This window comes from Lontra canadensis, unplaced genomic scaffold, assembly GCF_010015895.1.
Source record: "Lontra canadensis isolate GAN:19392208 unplaced genomic scaffold, GSC_riverotter_1.0 scaffold140, whole genome shotgun sequence".
Classification (NCBI taxonomy): domain Eukaryota; kingdom Metazoa; phylum Chordata; class Mammalia; order Carnivora; family Mustelidae; genus Lontra; species Lontra canadensis.
This window is the reverse complement of record NW_022631134.1, coordinates 241,150-259,147: the sequence shown is the minus strand read 5'-3', so window position 1 is coordinate 259,147 and position 17,998 is coordinate 241,150. Positions and strand designations below refer to the sequence as shown.

The 17,998-nt window shown below is 34.2% G+C and overlaps 1 protein-coding gene across 3 annotated transcripts in view; it reads left to right on the top strand.

The window, feature by feature from the left end:
- The window catches only part of KIF18A (kinesin family member 18A), an 81,672-nt gene that overhangs the window by 53,069 nt on the left and 10,605 nt on the right, over window positions 1–17,998 (top strand). The window lies entirely within an intron of this gene.

Genomic DNA, 17,998 nt, shown 5'->3' with positions numbered 1-17,998 from the left:
ATATATATTAAATCCCTATAGGGATTTTATATTTTATGTTTTTGTTATATGGATTATTTTAACTTTCGTTATATTAATAAGCCTGTATTTGTTCCTCAAGAAGAAACTTTTTTTTAAATTTAATTTAATTTTTTTTCAGTGTTCCAAAATTCATTGTTTATACGCCACACCCAGTGCTCCATGCAGTATGTGCCCTCCTTAATACCCACCACTAGGCTCACCCAACCCCCCTACCACTCCCCACTCCAAAACCCTCAGTTTGTTTCTCAGAGTCCACAGAAACTAACTTTTAAAATTTTGTTTATTTTAATACTTTAGTCATGTCAATACTTGATTTTGAAATAGATAGTTATTTGACTTGAAATCTTTGCCTCCAAACTAAATGTCTATTTACTTGGAGTAAAACATGTACCTATTTTAGGTCTGGAAAACAGAAAGTGCATTCACTGAGTGCCATGCAGGATGGGGGTGCTGGCAGCAAGGTTTATTTATGGAACTGATAAAATTTCTGACATTAAATGAAAAGTCAAGATTTCCTCATTATCCATCTGGAAACTCACATTTAGTAATATTTCTGTCTCTAACCTTTCCTTTTCTTAAATTTTGCACCTCATGTTAGTGGTTTTTATCTTAAAGTACAATAAAAGAAAAGATACTAGTAGAACCAACATCTTTTATGTTGTAGAGATACTATGATTGAATATAGTTCCAATGTAAATTTAAGTTTTGCCTAAAATTACTTGAGTAGAAGGAAATGTCATTTAAAAAACAGGAATGTCTACATGAATTCCTCATATAATAAATATGAAGCAGCAAAAATATTATAAACTAAATCTTCCATGTAGTTTCCCATTTGGCAATAAAATTTAATCATTACTGTCATGTTTGTAGCCCTAAATACATTTCCTTTGGCCCTTATTCTCCCTGTAAACAAAACAGTGTTCAGTTACTCATTGGTAACTGCAAATATTCATACAAATTAAAAGGTCCTTTGCATTGTTTTTCCCCCATCTTAAATAAGCATGAATACTAGGAAAATCAGATTGAGTGGAAGCATGGTGTCTGCTACATGTCTGTTCCTACAGAGAGAAGTATCAAAAGGTTATGGGTGATTTATTACTCAGAGCACTGAATTAATTTAAAGGACTGTGACAATCTTTTAATACATGGGAAAATGTAGTCTCTCTTTGTGATATTTGTAAATAGCTGTAAATTAACTGAATAAGCATTAATACTACAGTAACCACAGTAGTGTCATATGAATGCATTATAAAATGTTTATTATTTGGTTAATCAGTAGAACCTTAAAGTTACATATCTTTTAAATAGTTTAAAATTCTTTCACCTGTATCATTTGCAACTGAATTCCATGAGTCATAAGGCTGTTAAAAGGAATCCAGATTTATGATTAGTACAGTAATTGTATCAATCATTTGTAGCCTAGAAGTGTTTATTGAAATGCATATATTAATATTTGATCTCACTTTAGAACTTTGCCAACTAATTTTAATTTTGCATAGTTTCCCAAAATACCTCCTCACATACATATTAACGTGAGTGCTAGCAAAAGAAAAATCCTTGCCATCATTTTGTACCAAGCCTCAATTAGATCTAATCCCATTCATCAATGTCTCCCTGTCATGAACCCTGCTTTGTACCCTGTGACTCATGTTTGCTAAATACTGCATTCTGCTTTTTACACTAACGTGTAACTCTGTAAATCTTTTAACGTTTGCGGTCTTAAGCTTTTGATAAATTAGTTCCTCTGGGTAAAATCATTCAGGACACATGATATGACACATCAAAAGATGACCCCAGAAGGCCTGCCCATTTTTTAAGAGAGGGATTTTTAACTCATTAGTGATAAATTATCTAATCCCTTTATTTAAAGGAACCATCTGTGGAGTATTTCAAAAAGTTATAAATAAAAAATAAATATAGACCCCTCATACATAAGAAACTGCATGAAAGTTGTCAGTTCATAGTTATGTTTTAGAGATTTATTTAAAGCAGCTAAAGACAGGGAATAGAATGATATTTCTTAATTTATTTAAAAACACTGAGAAATTTTGATGTAAAAAATGAATAATTATAGTAATATCTACACCAGTTTCTATTTCTCTTGTTTCTCCCATCTACAATCTACTCTTCATATGAAAATCATCTTCCTAATAAAGTGCAGACCACTTACTTAGGGGAGACTTCAAAAGCTTTCCCAGTCCAATGCCAAGCTGCAGACGCACTTTTCTGCAGCACTTGGTGTCCCAACATCCTCTTAAACATGTTTCTGTTTCTTGCCTCTACACTTTCCTAGCTTTTCCCTCACTCTTGAATGCTGCTTCCCTTGCTCCATCCCACATCCTAGCCTATTAAAATCCTTATCCTCACTGAGAGTCCAAGTCAGAAACTACCTTCTTTATGAACCTTCCTTTTCCTGAGTCCTCTACCCTTGGCCTGCACATACCCTTGCATTTCCACTGTATTTTTGTATTTGACTGTTAGAGTAATTACCACACCTTACCTTCCCTCTTTCCAACAAACTGTAACTCCATAGGCAGTCTGAAACTGTGTTTTCAGTAATTCAGTTTCAATTTTATTGCTCCTTTCACTAATATTTTAGCCTTTTTATTATCTTAACATTAAATGCTCATTTATTTTAATTTGAAAAAAGTCCTGCCAAAGGAAATAAGATGTCTTTCATTAACTTCTATTAATATTTTGTTCTAATAGTTGTTGGACATTTTTCTGAAGCATGCATATATAGGTTGTTTTAAAAAAAATTGAGATCCATTATACAATTGATGACCAGCTTTTTCCTCACTGAACCACTTCTTATACATACATTTTCCTCTCAAATATGAAAATAAATCATTTTTAATAATTGATATTTACCTAATCCCCTACTAATGAACATTTAGTTTGTTTTCATTTTTTTGCTGTTATAAACAACACTCCACTAAATATCTCTGTGTGTATTTCACAACTTGTCTTAATTATGTCCTTAGGCTAGGCCCCTGAAAGGTAAAATAGCTGGATCAAAGGATATATACTTTTTCAAAGTGTTTGATATGCACTGTTTAGTCTCCAGAACTATAATAACTATAGTCTACCACTATACATGGATAATGAACATGCGTATTTTTAATGTGCTTTTGTCCAATTGTAGTTCATTCTGAATTAAGTACCTGTTCATTTCCTTTGCTTTATTTTTCTCTTACTTATCTTATAAGAATTCTTTCTCAATAGATAGATGGGTAGATAACCAACCACATGCACACCTATATCTACACAGACAGACACATATACAAGAGCTCTAAACCCTTTGCCATGTATAATATTTTTTCTTTTATTGATGATTTTTAATTTCTGTGTAACCCAATTTTAAATTATAAAAATACCTATATTTCATTCACACTTAATATTTTTCTTATGGTAGCAGTCAGAAGATAGAATCTCAGTTTGGGGGTGATGAAATTGTGTATTTCCTCTATTCTTATTTTTGGATCTGTGGAGGAAATTTCATATGTTTAACTCTTCATTACTTTGTATATCTTGGTTTCTTTTCCTGACTTGTGTCTCTTCAGTAAGAGACTTCAGTTCTGTCAACAACAATTATGATTGATATTATGACTTTGAGCATGTGACTTTCTTGCTGTGAATAACAATTATAAAATAAGATAGTTTAAATAAACATAATATAATCTAATACTCAGTGCTGGTTCTTCGTGAGATGATCCCAACTGTGACTTTCCTGGTGCTTTGTAGTCAATTGGGAATAAGGACCACCATGTTAGAGTGGGAATTCAGTTAGACAATATAGATTGCTAAAACTACGTGATTTCTGTGACATAGGAATATCACAGTTAAAGTAAGTATGGGTTTATTTTACTTGGTTCTTTCATTTTTTGCTACTAGGAAATGTGTAAATTTTCAATTCCTTTTCCTCTATAATAGGCATTTGGTTTACACTAATAATTCATTTATTTAAGGACATTTCTTATGATAAAAAATAATAGTAATAATCAAAAGACTTATTTAAAAGTAAAAATGTACCATGGTACTTGGGTAGCTCAGTCGGTTGAGTGACCAGCTCTTTGACTCAAGTCATGATCTCCAGGGTCCTGGGATCAAGCCCTCCATCGGGATCTGCACTCAGCAGGGAGTCTGCTTGAAAAATCTCTCCTGCTCACTCTTCCCCTACTCCCTGTTCAAGTACACACATGCTCTGTCACTCTCTGAAAATAAATAAAAAATCTTAAAAAAAAAAAAAATATGCCAGCATTCTTGAAACTACCTTTAGGGAAATTGGCATATATGTTTTTCTTCTATTGTTCACTGAAATTCATGCCAGATGACTTATAACAAACTTCTCCAATTTACCTAATATTTCTAAACAGTATGCTTAAACTGTTATTTTATCGATTTATCTGTTTAGATTTTTTTCATCTTCTCATTCTGATTGATGAAGATTTAGCTCATTTTTTCTTCCCTGATCTGCTAATGTATCAGGGTATTTATATAATATGTAATTATAATGTAATGGATTATTATAGCTTATTATTATATATTATTATAGAACTACTATATGCTAATTATTAAAATATTATTAGTGTGTAATATTATAGAACATATAATACATCATTATCTTAAATTTACCTGGCATATTAGCAGGATCAGGTAAGACGTGGCATATCATATATATATATAACATACTTACGCATGTATTAATATATGTAACATTTAATCATAGGACCTTCTTAAGGAAATTTTTATAATAATATATAAATACTTATTTTTAAAAACTATTTAAGATTTTATTTGTTTTAGAGAGCAAAATAGAGTGCGAACAGGGGGAGAGGCAACAGGAGAGAGAGAATCCCGAGAAGACTGCTTTCTGAGCATAGAACCCAATGTGGGTATCGATCTCACAACCCAAGATCATGACCTGAGCTGAAATCAAGAGTCAGATGCTTAACAAAATGAGCCACCCAGGTGCCCCATAAATATTATTTTAAAAATTTTTAAGTAAAAGCATGCTGACATTTCTTAAAACTCCTTTATGAAAGATAGATATGAGAACACTCTGTTTCTGCTTTCTACTGGAAATGTTTCAGATTCCTCAACAAAATTTGTAGAATAGGCTTCTTGGAGAAATGAAACATTTTGAAAGATAGAAATAATGAAGGAGACTAGATTGTGCTCACAGGTGAACTTAAAGAACTTAAGGGACAATACAGCCAATAAATACATTTTTAGATGTTTCTCTTCACATACAGCCATTCAGTTCTCTAATGTCTTTTGCATATACTATTTCATGAGACTATCCTATATATATTATTACCAAAATCAAAATATTCAGCGTATTGCTTTTATTACACTGCCATAGTTGATCATATTCCTTAAAATCCCAAAAGTTTGGGGGAGAGATAGCAAGTGGGACATTAATTAGCTTACCTCTGAATTTTTTTTACTTCTTCATTAACCACTTAACCAGGGATCAAATATTTATTCATAATTTCTTTTAACCACTTAACAAATGTAATTTAGCGGGGCAGGCAAATCATTCCAATTTCATAATGATTTTCACTGTTATTTCTATTTTTAAGCCATGGCTTATATTAATAGCGTACTTTATTCTGTATAATACTGTACAAACTACACAAATATTAATGTATGTAAATTATAATCCAGGTGATATTATGTTAGAATCTGGACAATCACAGATGAAAATTGTATTTTTTTTCCATCTAATCTACAACTTCAGTGCTTGCATTTGGAGTTCATTTTAAAAGTGGTTTTAATACGTAAAAGTCTTTTGAAAGGCTTCTAAAACTTGGCAGTCTCAACAAAATGTTTCTGTCTGACTTCCTTTTTAAGTCTCTCTATGGACTTACAGTAAACAAACTTTTTGAAGCGGGAATCTCTAGCCATAATGCAAGAACAGATGAATAGAACACTAACCACTTTATCCTGAAATGCATATTTTCAGTTGTATATAAGATGCCTTAAAGCATCATATAAATATTTTAAGATGTTTCGTAAACTATTAATGGATAAGTATTAAAAAAACTAGGATTGGACTCATTAAACAAAACTTGCTGCAAGTTTTAGAAGAGAAGCTCTTCTATATCTTTCAGTAGCCCTGTCTCTCATTACTTTTAAAATCCTGTTTTGAGTTGTAGCATATAATTATTTTGTAAAGTTATGTTATTTAATCACATAACCTCCACCACCTCTTTCCAAACTAGAAGTTTATCAATAAATCTTTAATGTTGTATATGTATTTTTGTTAAATTTTACTTTTAAGAAAACTTTGTGATTCTAAAAAAACAGCAATCAGGTGCATTATATTATTACTTCATTAATAGGTACCTTCAAACTATGTGAAGTGTTAATAAGCCTAAAAAGATCATCTTGAATATCAGGATAACTTTATTAGACCCTTCTAAGTAAACCAATTCCAAAGTTATTTTTCAGTGAACAGTTCCTCTCCAGATAATTCCCAGACTGTGTTTTAGAATTTTATAAACTCTGGTTAAGTTGAAAATAGTCTAGTTTTTTTTTTTAATTTTTTATAAACATATAATATATTTTTATCCCAGGGGTACAGGTCTGTGAATCGCCAGGTTTACACACTTCACAGAACTCACCATAGCACATACCCTCCCCAATGTCCATAACCCCAACCCCCCTTTCCCAATCCCCTTCCCCCAGCAACCCTCAGATTGTTTTGTGAAATTAAGAGTCACTTATGGTTTGTCTCCCTCCCACTTCCATCTTGTTTCATTTGTTCTTCTCCTACCCCCTTAACCTCCCATGTTGCATCTCCACTTCCTCATATCAGGGAGATCATATGATAGGTGCCTTTCTCTGATTGACTTATTTCGCTAAGCATGATACCCTCTAGTTCCATCCACGTCATCGCAAATGGCAAGATTTCATTCCTTTTGATGGCTTCATAGTATTCCATTGTGTATATATATCACATCTTCTTTATCCATTCATCTGTTGATGGACATCTAGGTTCTTTCCATACTTTGGTTATTGTAGACATTGCTGCTATAAACATTCGGGCACACGTGCCCCTTCAGATCACTACCGTTTGTATCTTTAGGATAAATACCCAGTAGTGCAATTGCTGGGTCATAGGGTAGTTCTATTTTCAACATTTTGAGGAACCTCCATGCTGTTTTCCAGAGTGGTTGCACCAGCTTGCATTCCCACCAACAGTGTAGGAGGGTTCCCCTTTCTCCGCATCCTCGCCAGCATCTGTCATTTCCTGACTTGTTAATTTTAGCCATTCTGACTGGTATGAGGTGGTATCTCATTGTGGTTTTGATTTGTATTTCCCTGATGCCGAGTGATATGGAGCACTTTTTCATGTGTCTGTTGGCCATCTGGATGTCTTCTTTGCAGAAATGTCTGTTCATGTCTTCTGCCCATTTCTTGATTGGATTATTTGTTCTTTGGGTGTTGAGTTTGCTTGAATTGAATTGAATTGTACACCTGGTATTAATATATCAATTGAATTGTACACCTGGTATTAATATATCACTGTATGTTAATTATATTTTAATCAAAATAAAATAAATAAATTTAACTTTATCAAAAAAAAAGAAAATAGTCTAGAAAATTTGCTGATCCTTAAAGTGACATCCTTTCTGTTTAGTAATCTGAATATTTCTCAACAAAAAGAAATTAAACTATATCTTGTCATCATGAAATCTAAATGTGAAAGTAAAGATAGGTATCACAACTATGGTAACTAAAGCTGGAGATCTTAAGGACATTTAAAATATCTGAAAACAAATTGGTTAAATCCATATCCTTATACAGAGTCTGTCTTTTACTTCTTAGAGATTTTGCTATCCTAAACATTATTTTTATTTCTGCTATTATTCTTTATAAACTTTTGGATATATCAAAATTACATTTGTTGCCATTAAGATTTCACAGGCAGTTTACCTGTTCGCTGAAAAAAAGGAATTTTGCTTTGTTCTGGAACTCATGACTTTAAATCTATTTCACTCATTACTCACTATGTTGAATGATTTATTTCTGATGATTGATTCACATATTTATTAACCCTCTTTAAATTTTACCAGTTGGTGATCATTCTCCCTTGTTTTTTGTTATATGCCAGGGAAAACAAGAGGTGGGGTGTGAGGTAGGGAGTAAACCTATAGAGAGTGGTCTAAGAAAAGATCTCTTCTACATTCCCTAGGCCTAGAACATTCATACACTCTTCTCTTTGCCTATTCCGTTCATGTTATTTGCTTGCATTATTTCAGTTAGACTTTTGAATGTAAAGCTTCATTGCTTTGGCTAGACTTTGGTAGACTCAGCGTCCATAGATTTTGAGTACAGCTTTCCCAGAATAAGCAAGATATGTGTTTTGGTCTACTTTTTCCTTTATAGCCCCAGAGCCTAATTATTTTATTTTCCTTAGAAGCTCGTAGATGTGTGTCCATATGTGTCCATCAGCCTCCCCCTCTTCCTTCTCTCCCCTCTCCACCTGCTTTTAAAATTCAGTTTATACATTTATAAAAGTAATATGCATCCATAGTTGAGAAAGCTAACAGGTACTGTCATATTTATGGAAATATTCTTGCCGTTTTGCTGTTCATTCCCAATTCTTACTCCCCTTTTAAAGATTTTATTTATTTATTCGACAGACAGATCACAAGTAGGCAGAGGCAGGCAGAGAGAGAGGACGGAGCAGGCTCCCTGCTGAGCAGAGATCCTGATGTGGGGCTCAATCCCAAGACCCTGAGATCATGACCTGAGCCGAAGGCAGAGGCTTTAACCCACTGAGCCACCCAGGCGCCCCCTCTGACTCCCCTTTTAGCTGTGTTTTCTGTTTTTTTCTTTTAATTTCCAAATTACATTTTTCCAATTTTAGATATCATCTGCAAATTTTTTATTTTGGACAATAACGACTTCATACCTTCACATGATACATACATTTCCTCCCCTACCCCATCTCAGTTTTTTAAAAGTAAATGTGTAGAGTGTTTTTAAGAAAATATTGTTTACTGTTATGCTAAAATAAAATATGTAAATTCTTTCCTTTTTTTTTAAGATTTTATTTATTTGACAGAGATCACAAGTAGGCAGAGAAGCAGGCAGAGAGAGAGAGGGAAGCAGGCTCCCTGCTGAGCAGAGAGCCTGATGTGGGGCTCAATCCCAGGACCCTGGGATCATGACCTGAGCTGAAGGCAGAGGCTTTAACTCACTGAGCCACCCAGGCGCCCCTAAATTCTCTTTCTTGTATTGCTTTGTGGTTTCCATATGTAGTATTTGCTTTTTTTTTTTTTTTTAAGATTTTATTCATTTATTTGACAGAGAGAGAGATCACAAGTAGGCAGAAAGAGAAGGGGAAGCAGGCTCCCTGCTGAGCAGAGAGCAGGATGCGGGGGCTCAATCCCAGGACCCTGAGATCATAACCTGAGCCAAAGACAGAGGCTTAACCCACTGAGCCACCACGCACCCCAGTAGTATTTGCTTTTATTCCCATCCTCTTTCTGATTCTCTCTTATTTTGTAGAACTACATCCTCCAGTAGATTCTTCCAGTGGGTCCACAGGAAGAAAACCTTTTTAAGATAGTGCATGTTTGGCAATATATTTTCTTGTTATTTGATTAGGTATAGAATTCTAGGTTGGAAATAAATTTTTTGAGACCTGTGAAGACATTGCTCCATTGGTTTCTAGATTCCAGTGCTGTTGTTAACTGACATGCCATTTTTATTCTCCATACTTTATGTGTGACTTTTCCTTCCCAGGAAGATTTTGGGATTTTCCCTTTATCCTTAGTTTTCTGAAATATCACAATGATGTGCTTTGGTGTTGGCCTTTTTTTTTTTTTAACCTCATTATACTAAATAGTCTGGGCCTTTCTCCCTGAAAAATCTATATCTTTTCACTCTGAGAAATGTTCCTATATGTATTTATGCACATGTATATCCCTCCATATATACTTTTCTTCCCTACTTTCTGTTCTGTCTTTGGATACTTACTAATCTGATGTTGAATCTCCTGGATTGATCCTTAATTCTTTTATCTGCCTTCTAGTACTTACCTCTTTTGTTCTGGGAGATGTCCTCGACTTTATCATACAAGCTTTCTTTTGAGTTTTTTCCTCCCTCTCATATTTTAAATTTCTAAGAGCTCTTTTTAGTAAGTCAGGGTTTCTTTCCATAGCACTTTGTTTCTATTTGATGAATGCAATATTTTATCTTTCTGAAGATACTAATTATGATTATTCTAATATACTCTTCTATTTCTACAATGTCTATTTCCTTTCACTTTTTTTTTTTTTTCTGTATGTAGTTCTATGTTCTATCATGTTGAGAGACATATCCTCAAATATCTGGTGACCCTGGTTATATTCTGTGTACGTAGTTAGGTCTTTCAGCTTTGATTTTTGGTGATATCCAGAAACAGTCAGTTTGGGGGAGCCCGAAAATGTCAATACTTAGGTCTTTTTATTATTAGAGTTTATCTATAAAGAACTCTGATTTCACATTTAGGAGATGTATAAGCCCAACACCAGTATATTGAAGAAGTAAGAGAAAAATTTTATACATTCATTATTGAGAAATTATTAAAAACCGCTAGTGTTAGCTGTGCATGTTGGCCATAAGTCTCAATTTGTCCAGAGAGTAACTTGTGTCTTCTAACAGGGTGACAAAGGAACAGTCCCCTCTCAGCACAGGTGATTGTGATGGGGTAAAGGGATTTTGCGGGGTGCAACTTCCTTATGCAGACTTTCAGTCAATTCTGGTTTAGCCTCACCCTATACCTTCAAAGACCAGAGACTTTCTGAGGCTTGAGAGAGCTGGATTTTTATTCTCTTTTGTCCCACTCCTTACATTGCTCATTTAAAAAAAAATTTTTTTGTTATTTATAATTTTAAAGAAGCAAATATATTTATTATTAAAAGTGGTCAAAAGTGGTCAAATGCTTAAAGAAGAAAATAAAATCTCTCAGAATTTTTCCATTCATAATCTATGCTAATATTTTATAGATTATGCCATATTTTCTTCTCTGTTTTCTGTGACTTTCCCACCCTTTTTTTGTTTATAGAATCTGTATGTGTATGCATTGATTTGTTTTGGGTGAACTTTTTATTTGTTTTAAAAATTAGGACCATGCTGTAAGTAGAATTTACATACTACTTAATGAGTATTAATTCATAGATTTATGACTTTAAATAACAATGAAATTGTAAATGTCACATGTTTTATTTATCCTTACCCTAATTGATTTAATTCTCTCTTTGGTAGAGACTCAGTCTTGTGTAGGTGTGAAGAACATGCATCTGGGTTATCAGAAGGCCTAAGTCTGTATGCCATTGTTTTATATTATCCTTTTACAGATCCAATGAAGTTCCCTCTACACTTATCCTAAGTACTTAATATAACTGATAATCAGTAGAAATTAAGGTCCAGAAATGGGATGTTGGCAAATGCATTCCTTTTCATGGATCAGCAGCCCAAGAGTATAGAACAGGAACCAGAGCCGTAGGTAGTCTAAGCTGGAAACTTCGCCTTTTTGCCTAAGAGATTCTCATCCGTATATGGTGTAGCCACCAATGCTGGGAGCAAGGCCCAGGGGTTTGGGCACTTTCTGGTCAGTGTTCCTTTCAATACTGAGACAGCTGGGCCAGGACTGGATTTGGGGGCCTCTTAGTGCTACTGCTAGTATTCAGATATTACCATTTTACTGTATCCCGTAGCCTTGTCTCACCTTCTCCTTTTACCGCACCTACTCCCTCATCCCTATTCCTTACTTAGGGGCTCTAGTAACATTTAGCCAGTGTCTTTTTCTGAAGTCCCAGGGACAGCACTGAACAATGAAGTGGGGGGATATTTTTATGTTATTCTTCCCCCAAGCCTCCCTTTATTCCAATTCTAGCTACATAGTGTCCTTCCTAAAGTCCCCAAATATCCTGGGGTGCAGATGATATTCTTCCCTTATTACCAGTATTAGAAAAAGTTTCCTCCTATTTTTGTTATAGTATATGGTGTTTTAAAGGAAATCTGGAAAGGAAGCTAGATGTCTCTCCTCAAGTTACTATCTTGGTTAAAAATGATTCGTCTTTTGCAAAGTTAACCTTCATAGCCCTTCTTATACTATGGGTGTTTCTAAAGTAAAGTGACATATATTAGGCGAAGCCAAGCAAGTAACTGTTCCAGTGAGAAATTTTTCCAAGTATTCAGTTCCTTTCTGTCTTCCTCCCCTATCCAAAAGAGAAGGTTCTCATAGGATATGTATCATGTGTTATATGATCAAAATGCACTCATTACAGGACCATATTTTGCATTTTAAAGCCTCACTAATTATGGATTAGAAGACAGTGGCTGCTTTTTAAGGAAGTAAATGCAACAACTAACAAGATATTGAGAGTGGAGCAGTCAGTCTTTATATCTGAAATCATAGTAGATCTATGCCTAGAACTGAAGATAAATCCATGTCAGTGGCTTGAGGATGTCTAGAGATGAATTTGCAGAGAAAATAGAGTGCTTAACCTAAACAAGGGTGCTCTTTCTGTATTATGCTGTTAACTTAAATCTTTCCCTCCCTTCGTACAAATTCCTAGGAGCCAAAGTCCATTTTCAGTAATTTTCTTTCTGCCACCCTTTTCTAGAACCATTTCCTACTTAGCCTCTCTCCCTTTCTTCCCTTTTCACCACTACCCAAGCATGATGATAACAGCCATCATCTCTGAATAAGTAACTGTATCCTCAAACCCCAGAGAGTATCTGCTGCTCAAGTCCTTGAACATGCAAACTAGACAGGGAAGGAAGGAGATTCCAAGACACCTGCATTTACTTGGGTCAGAGCTCCGCAGTAGAGTACAGGATCTCAAATGGAATGAGTGGGCTGGGGAAAGGGGGATGTCAGTAACAAGAGAATGTCAAATTTGAGGAAATGACATTTAGGACCTTTTGAACTTTTCTGTAACTGCTCATATAAAAATGGTTCATGGTTTCACTGAAAGTTGTCCATTTCTGTTGATTAAATTATACAAAATACTACAGCTTTGTGTGAACTTATCTTTGGTCCTGGTTGTTGGGTAGCTAATCACACCCATGTATGTCACTGAAAATGTTTTGAATCTACTTTATGTAATTTTAATCTGGTTATTTGATTATAACAGCCTTCCCACATCAATCACTGCTATTACCAGTCTAGTCCAGGTTCTCATTATGTTTTGTCTTAGCTATAGCTATAATGTGTTACTGATTTCTTTGTTTCCTCTCTTACCCACTTATATTCTGTTCTCCACACCATAAGCAAGGCAGTCTTTCTTAAAAACATAAATCAGATCTTATCATACCCATGTTTAAAATAATCTTCCACAGATATCCCTTTGCACTTGGAATATATCCAGATCTTTATCTTGTTCATAAACCCTAACACAGGCTGGCCCCTTTTGATCTTTTTAGTCTCTTCTTATTTTTCTTCTCTCTCTGACTCACTACACTTCAATAACATTAGCCTTTTTTTTTTCCTTGAGTTCAACAAATTTATTGTTGCCGTCAGGTCTTTGCTCTTGCTATTTCCTCTGCTTCTTTCCCCAGCTCTTCATAGAACTGACTCCTTCACAGCCATTCAAGTCTCGGATCACACATCTCACCTTTAGAATCACCTTCCCCTGCCATCTAATTAATACCCACCTATCTCCCATCACTCCTCTATTCCATTTGTTTTATTGTTTTTCCAACTCATTTGTCATGATTATCTTAAGATAATTTATTTTTCTGCCTCTTCCCCCCAAAATGTAAATTCTTAAATGTCTTGTTTCCTGATAGATTCTCAAAACCTATCAAAGTTCTGGAACACATGGCAGGTGCTTAATACTGAGTGGATGAACAATGACTCCTTTTTATGCCGATATAATCCTCTTAGTTGTTTCTCTTGTACCACAGCTGATGAAAACTTTTTTTTTCCTTTCATAATTAAACATTGTTCCTAGATTGAAATTATTAGTAGTGACTTCTTCTAAATGTATTGACAATATGGTTATTGTTATTATCTGGAAATGTATTTCAACATATTCACATATATGCCATTAATCATAATCATTTTAGGTCAGTAGAAATGCAGTATACCTACAATGTGTTAGAGAGTTAAAGTCCCAAAACTGCTTTTTCTAGACCATAAGATACATTACTACCCACTACCATATATACTCAAATATATGATGTAGTAGGCTGTTTTTTAGATGAAAGACCCAGGAGAGAAGACTTGCTATGCTCCCAAGTGGCAACTAATCGTTTTATCCCACTTTTTAAGAGCCTACCTTACAACAATGAACTTTAATTTTCTATCCTCTCCTGTGTGACACCCACATTACTGAGGTATTTTATTGACTATCATCATCTTTTAGAGTCCCTTGTTCTGAAAGTCTGTAACTACATGATTCCTTTTCTCATTTTATGAAGACTTTTTAAAGGAATTATAATCTGCCTTGAGGTTCCTTCTTTATCATTTCTACTCTGTAGGCCCAAGAATCATAGAATCTTGTTAAATAGTATTTTCTCAGGCTGAATCAGGGGAAACTACAACTACCCCAAGCCTTGTCTTCTGGAAAGTTACTGTACATCCTCTAATGGAAAAGTACAGCAGATCTCTTTTATAGACATAGAGCTAGCATACTCAATATTCCTGAAAGCCTGTTAAAATGTACAGTACCCCTAACCCAACACTCCAGTTTGCCATACCCACTTAATGTACTTTATTGCCTAACTAGCTAAAGGAGAATGATTGTTTGTTATATAATTGTATTTATATATTCTGGAAATCATATTCAAACTGAAATATCAGCTTCTGGTGTTTTTTTTACTTTCCATGGATTAAATGGAGACATAATCCCTTTGTAGTTACAGTAGAGTGACTGTTGAGTTTGTATTTAAATCTTTAAATCTTGTTTTTGCTTAGGTTATCTTCTGAACCTTTCTGAGCAACTAGTCAGCCTAAGTAATCCTGAATTGACCATCTGTTTTCTGCCCCCTTCTTATTGTATGTATCTAATAGTTGAAGGGATAAAAAGAAAAGAACCCTGTGGATTTGTGGGTTTTTTTAATTTTTTTAATTTATTTTCAGCGTAACAGTATTCATTGTTTTTGCACCACACCCAGTGCTCCATGCAATCCATGCCCTCTCCAATACCCACCACCTGGTTCCCCCAACCTCCCACCCCCTGCCCCTTCAAAACCCTCAGATTGTTTTTCAGAGTCCATAGTCTCTCATGGTTCACCTCTGGATTTGTGTTTTGCATATGCTGTATTTTTGTAGCATCTCTTCTTCCAGGCTCAGGAAAACAATGGTGTGAATCTGTATTAACTACCCCATCTCCATGTTTCTCCTTCAAGTTACCAAATTTATCCTTCCTGGAGAGCAGAATTATGGCTAGAGATACATCATTTTAACTTTGCTATTGATTTTACTGATAAACTGTTAGTCTAATTATATCAAAATTTGATGTTGGATGTATATTCGTACTATCCCAGAGAACAGGTGGATATTTCTTCAGTGTCTTATGGAAGACCTCCATTTCCATGTTTTGTTTTTTTTTACAAACAGTAGGGGGAAAGTGGCCCACTATCATGGGAATTTGCCCAATGCCACTCCAGGAATTATCCCTCTCTAGATACTACGTACAAGAAAAATAGTGACTCTGGATAATCCTTATGTCTTGAGATTTCATGTTCCATTATGTTTCAAGTTTTAAAATACTGTTATGAAGCCTGCATTTTCAAAGAACACTTAGGTGTGTGTGATTTAACAATATATTTGTTTACATTACAGTTTATCATCAGCCTTGATAAACTGGCTAACTGATAAATGGAAAGTGAGACATTGTTTGAAATGTATCCTTTTAATGATAACTGTGGTTTAAGTATTGATAGAATACTGGAAAGTAAATTACAACTTTCTGTATGAAAGTATTAATGCTAACAGTTGAAGCATATTTACATTTCTAGAGCCTTTCTTCAAACCCTAAGTATTTTATAGATATTGTCCAATCCTAGAAAATTCCCTGTACATGTGGTATCCCTTTTTTGCGGGGGAGGGGGTATTAATGCTCATACTGCTTAAATGAGTTGTCCAAGGTCACTCAGTGAGTTGTTGCTGAAGCCAGAAATAGAATCCAAGTCTCCTGACTCCTAGTTCAGCTCTATATCCTCGATATAGTTTTCTATCTTCTATATACCCCTGCTGCCTCTCAGGGGAAAAGAAGTTAATCTTCCAGCTATTAATAGCCACCAAATTGGTGGTAGCAGCACAGTGGAGAAAAGTAACTTGTCTTTACACTGCAGCATTAGTATAAAAATATCTGGTAATGGAAAATTTGACAAATGTCATGTTAAAGGGAGTGGAAAATTATTTTAAGATCTGGATCTCATTTATCTAGTTCTCAGAAAAGTAAAATTCCTTAGTAGAACAGGGATCATATTTTTCTTCCTGTTTTTCAGTTGTTTTTCCTAGAGGGTAATTGTCAACCTAGCCATAGTAGAGCCTGTCATGAACTAACATAATAATAATAATGCATGTTCTGTTGGTGATTGTTATTAAGTGTATTTTCTAACTTGGTTGAGAGTTTGAATTGCTTTATTGAAATACATAACAATTATTCAGCTTTCAGTGTTATTTAAGTTAGTATTATATCATAAAGCAAATCTAACATCAATTGGGAATTCTATTGCATGATTTAAAAACATAGGCAGAAATATACATTGTAGTTTCTTTCCTGGACAGTACACTTGAAGCAAAGTTACTTCATGTCAGGCACCTGAAGTCACCATGAATGAAATAGGCAAAACATAAAAAGTTAACTAAGAAATACAAGATGAGCGTACTCAAGTTGATGAAGTTTATTGTTAATCTATGCAATCAATCATTGCTTTATATATTTTTTAAAAATGTTTGAGAGGTAAATATTTAAGCATGTCTAGATTGTGGGAATTCAAACTTAAGTTTAAACAAAACAATTTGTCTCTTATTTTAGACCAAGAAATAAGAATTTCCCTACTGACGATCTACTGACGATCTCTGGATATCATGTTTATGTTAAAGTCACTAGAAGTTTTTAATCAGAAGAATGACATGATCAGAATTATGTCTTAATTTTAAGTGTAGGAAAGCTAGGATTGGTGGAAGTTGGAAAATGCGAGGAAATGGTAAAAATTGGTTATTTGGACCCACGTGACTGAAAAAGTAGTGGCAAGAGGATAATTACAAATAAGAGTGTATTTCTTTAGGGAAATATATACATTTACTAGATGAAGGGAGATAAGGTGACATGTTGAAGAGGTAGTAGGGAAATCATTTTGAAAAGCTTCAGAAGTTGTAGGACAGGGCTAAGAAAAGTTCATTAAACTTGGTGACCTCTTGACATTGGGGAGACTTAACTTGTACAAAGTGATGAGGTTCATGCAAGAGTACTCTGACCTCTTCAACTTAGGTTCATTTATCTTAAGGTATTAATCTAATTTCTAAAAAATCTATGAATTGGGTATGGCATAGGAAACAATCAGAATGCTTAATTAACCACCGTACCTGAGATCATAACAAATTTCATTTTTTCATCCACCTAGAATTTTATTGGTCATTGTCATTCCTGATAATTTAGACTAGACTTCCACTCAATTAACAAATAACTGGTGATGTTTTTAATAGAATAAGTTACTAATCTCTATTCCTGTGGTTGTTGAATACTTTTTTCTTATCTGAAATCTAAAACATAAAAGCTTGGAAGAAATTGCTTATGAATTTTGTTAGAATTTGTTGGAAAATTGTTTTCATGATTACCCTAACCTCAATTTTGCTATATCTACAAATTAGTATTGATATTAGCCATTTATTATTTCTGTTCTAGAATATCTTTATAATGAGCTCATTAATATTATTTGATATTATCAATAATCTATGTTTTTTGTTTTTCTTTCCAGCTTTCTTTTAAATTTTCATCAGTTGACAGAAAATGTA